At 33.5% G+C, this 4,945-nt stretch overlaps 1 pseudogene; it reads left to right on the top strand.

Annotated features, from left to right (window-relative positions):
- Positions 1-2,031: 2,031 nt before the first annotated feature.
- LOC145274928 (U2 spliceosomal RNA) lies at positions 2,032-2,181 on the top strand (annotated as a pseudogene).
- The last annotated feature ends 2,764 nt before the right edge of the window (positions 2,182-4,945 follow it).

Here is a 4,945-nt window from a genome sequence, read left to right as displayed (position 1 = left end):
TGTGATTTGCAATATCGACTTATTTTATGTTGTCTGACCAGAACGCCATTAATGAATGATTAACAAGAATCGTGTCAAAATATATACGCTTTCTTCTCGTCACGATTAATTCTTGTGTTTTAAAAATAAAAACGAAGTCATTTAACTTGTAAGAAATACTTACAGAATAACAGGATTAAAGAAAGTTGTTTAATTTTCATAATAATAATAATAATAATAATAATAATAATAATAATAAATCCAAATTTTTCTGCTATTATCGACTTCTAATCTTGCTGCATTTTGACATGCATCGCTGTAACATAATTTTGCACACACGGTATATGAATTGTATCAGAGCTAATAGATTTTAGTACAGGAAAAACACGCAGACATCTTGTCTGTCTCAAATTATCTTTAAATTTACGATTCACTATAATTGTTTGTTTTATGTAATTTTTTGCATTATTCTGATTTCTTTATGATAGACATTTCTAAAATATATTGGGATTGAGACAAATAGTCAAATAAAAATTATTTTTCATATCTGTTTATTAGCTGAACCGGATTCATTGCGACATCATTTTTTTTTTCAAAATACTTAATTTATACGGGCTTGTAAAGCACGAAAACTGTGAGTTGGGAAATTGCCCATACCTCAGGGCAGCATGCTTTCTTCATCTTCTTCTCCTTCTTCTTCTTCTTCTTCTTCTTCTTATTATTATTATTATTATTATTATTATTATACAATTAGTTTACAATTTTATACTACTTCGTCTTACATTTCTACCTTTTATTCGCTTTTAATTTCGTTTTTTTATTCTAATCTATCATTGTTTTCTTTTTTGAAAAGGGGGGTACCTTTCTCCCGAAATTAATCAAAGTTCCATACCACCAACGGACTTTATATACACCGGACATACCAGCAACTTGGTTATAAAATAATTATACAGCGAGGTGAGGAATGAGAAATGAATAAACAATTAGGCATTTCTTTTCTCAAACACAGTCGTCTACTTGTTTGTTTTTCTTTTCTTTACTCTCATGATTCCGGTCTTTTCTTTTTTCGCATTGTTTTTGGCTTTTAACACTTCGATATATTCCTTTACAATAATGCAAACTACCACCTACACTTATAAAGTAATAACTTTATTTCACAGCGATTTATGGTACAAAATAATAATATTAATTAGATAGAAAGCGAATTGAAAGAAATTTTTATATGCTTACCTTTATTTTTCTAAAATAAAGCCCAGTTGAAAAAGGCTGCAGCTCATTACGCGCGCCATGTTTGTTATTTGAAAACACAATGTGTAGGATACACTTTGTTGAATTTTCACCGGCGAGCAGAAAGGCAACTAACCTGTGTTCGTTTACAATATAATTAAAGTAACATTAGAAGAATATATGAAAACAAATTTGGGTACTCTTTTATAATTTTATCCGGTTCTAGAGAATTCCGGTCAAGCATTGATCTAGCTAGACCAGCAACCATCGGTTTCAGTCGAGCATTGTTGAAACGCTATATCGACTTTTTATTTTTTTTATTTATTCTTTATTTAGTTTTTTTCTTTTTATGTGATGTTTTTAGTATTTTTCGGTGGGAGGAGTTTTTTCTGATTATTTATTTATTTTTAGCCGAGTGCAAGCGACTCTATAAGTCACTCCATCGTCGGTCTGTTTGTCGGTCAGTCGGCCTGTCTGTCGGTCGGTCGGTCTGTCGAGCTGTCTGTAACACTTTTGTGTTTGGCCTTTTTGGTTAAGATCAAAGGTGTGTTGTAAATAGATGCTCTTGTTAGTTTTTTAAGCTTTTCTTCGCCTTTTGACCAAGATTAAAGTGTAGTAGCTGTTCCGGCAGGTACTGCAAGCAAAGATCATTATGTGGGGACAACATAACATATAAGACCTTGGTCAATGTAGGGACAACCCTTCATACTAATTGTCACTATCCAGCTCCCCTACTCCCTGGGGAGTTGGTCACCATTTCCCCTTCACTCCTCACATTAAAAATCGGCCTTGTGCCTAATTTGCTCGGTGGGATAGCAAATAAATACCCTTTTCTTGGCCTTTTGGCCAAGATCAAAGTGTAGTATCTGTTCCGGCAGATACTGCAAGCAAAGGGCATATGTGGGGGCAACCTCACATATAAGACCTTGGTCAATGTGTTACGTAGTGGTGTTATTATTAGAATGCTGAAAGTTCTTTTTGTTTTTCATGTTAAGAAGAGTAAGAGTCTTAGTGAGAGATTAGAGTCTTAGGAGAGTTCATATTGTAAGAGATGGTACTTATTATATATATTCATTGTGAGTGTTCATATTGTTGTGATGTGCATATTGTAAGAGATGGGACATTAACAAGTATATACAATGAGAGAGTGTACATATAAATACGCATTGAGAGGTGATTCGATATCTAGACAGATAGACCAAGAGATTGGCATTTATGCTTTTGACAGTAATGTATGAAACGGGAGTGTTTATATAACATAAATAGTTTGACACATATTCTTTCTAACACATATTTTTTAGATGATGATTTTATCAAATGGTTTTTATACATAAATGGACAATACCTTTTCTCGTTGTAATGATGAACACAGAAGACGGCAGTTATGGAAAACGTGATGATCATTTATTTCTTCCAATTGACCGGTCAATGGCTTTGCATCCAGGAATTCAATGTTTCTTCTTTACATCTTCTTCTAAAACCCCCTCGCTTCCAGACGTGCCAAGGTTCGGTCTGAACCTCTCTGCGTCCCTGGTCGGACTGATCTAACTCTCCTGAGTTCTCGAACCTTCTGACTCTCTAACTAACTCTAACTTCGAACTCTTTCCTATATTGAGAAATCACATGTATGTCTGGCCAACGTGACTATAATTCACGTGTCATCAACATGCGCGATTTGCACGTTTTTGAAACATTCTGATTTCCCATTTTCCTTTGTTGTTTTACAAAAGGAATTTAACCTACTTATCTAATTCATATAACTCATATTTTATTATTCATTCTACTTAACAATGTGCATAGTTTACAGCCAAATTTGTATTTATTAAATATTTTATCAGAATTTACAATTTACTGGACATTCCATTTAAAAACTATTGTTCTTTAAAACTTATCTTCAGGGTTCGATTCCCGTTTTCTCTGATTTTATTTTCATTTACTAGTTCTCTTTATTTTTACTTACATGAAAATAGGGGCAAGCCTTTTTCATGTAACAAATATAGGAGCAACCCTTCATACCAATTGTTACTGTCAATCTCCTCTACTCCCCGGGGAGTTGGTCTCCATTTCCCCTTCACTCCTCACATTAAAAATCGGCCTTGTGCCTAATTTGTTCGGTGGGGGAGCAAATAAATACCCTTTTCTTTGCCGTTTGACCAAGATCAAAGTGTAGTATCTGTTCCGGCAGATACAAATAAATACCAACCCTTCATACCAACTATTACTATCCATCTCCGCTACACCCCGGGGAGATGGTCCCCATTTCCCTTTCACTCCTCGCATTAAAAATCGGCCTTGTGCCTAATTTGCTCGGTGGGGTAAGCAAATAAATACCCATTTCTTGGCCTTTTGGTCAAGATCAAAGTGTAGTATCAGTTCTTACTACATGCTGTACTTATGTTTGTAACTTTGCGATATAAAGTGGGGGATCACTTTTCTGTATTAATTTAATGTAAAATTAGCACATCCTTTACAACCAGTCTCAAAGCATTTCAAGTCATTTTCCAGATCATTCAAGTTGTTTTTGAAAGATTCCAGATATTTTTTTAAGCATTCAAGTCAAGTGTTTTCTTAAGGTCATTCAATTCATCCTTAATTTCATTAAAGCCATTCTAAATCATTTACTTTTTATTTATTTACATTATTACAGCCCATTTTCGGTCATTTATTTTATCTTTAAGAATGTCATGTCAATCCTACATTCATGCATTCATTCATTACACGAGAGCGTTTGATTAGCCAATGAAAAAGCGCTTTTGAAACGGAAGCAGACGACATTCGAATTGCAAATGTCGAAACACAAATGTTACTAAAAAGAAATCGTGTGTTAAGAATGGTTTCTCCTGGAGATGCACAAATAGACAGTGCACACAATGGATATCCTTTTCGCACAGGATCGTTTTTTGGAGATCGCAACAAAAGTAAAAATCATTTATTTATGGACGTTAGAAATGGCTACCGTTAAAAATATCGAAGGATATTATATCAGAACACACACACTCATTTCCTCTACTCCATCTCGTCCCTTTATGCCGTCGATGGCCGTTCTACAGTCAACCGAAATTAAAAAAAAATCCTAAAAAATATCCTTATCTCGGTAAAGTTCTTTCGCCGGTAATGAACAGCTGTAAAAATTAAACTAAACTAAAATAAAATAAAAATATTAAGTTTTCTTGAAAAAAAATGTTTTCTTGTACTTTCATCTAACAATTTACGCTTTTCGTAAACATATCATAACGTATTTTCTTTAAAAAATATGCAGAACATTTCTGTGTGCCCCCCAATAAAAACCTTGACTGAATAAAAATGCTTGAAAAAAACAAAACGTGTACTTACACCTAAAAATTTAATAATAGAAAAAAAATAGTAAAACCTCATCTTGAAGAAAAAACATTTTATTGATAAATATTTACAAAAAAAATAAATTGATTAAATTAAATAAAAAGATGTTTAGTCATTTAAAGGTAGGTTTTTGTTATTTTTGATTACTTGAACTTGCATTTTTTTCTCTTTGTTTGTTTTTGAATTAGTCTGCGTCGTTACAACGCTCGGCTTATACCGATGATTGCCGGTCTCGCCTGACCAAGGCTTGACGGGAATTCCCAAGAATCAGGATCAAATTATGCAAGAGTACCCAAATTTTCTGATGAATCAACATTAAATATTAGCTGATTAATCAGTAATCGGTCGATTATCAATAACCGCTTAATCGGTAATCGGACAATATTCTTATCGGTATATA

The sequence above is a fragment of the Euprymna scolopes genome, chromosome 4, assembly GCF_053919585.1.
Source record: "Euprymna scolopes isolate OS-2025 chromosome 4, ASM5391958v1, whole genome shotgun sequence".
Classification (NCBI taxonomy): domain Eukaryota; kingdom Metazoa; phylum Mollusca; class Cephalopoda; order Sepiida; family Sepiolidae; genus Euprymna; species Euprymna scolopes.
This window is presented reverse-complemented; position numbering and strand designations above follow the sequence as displayed.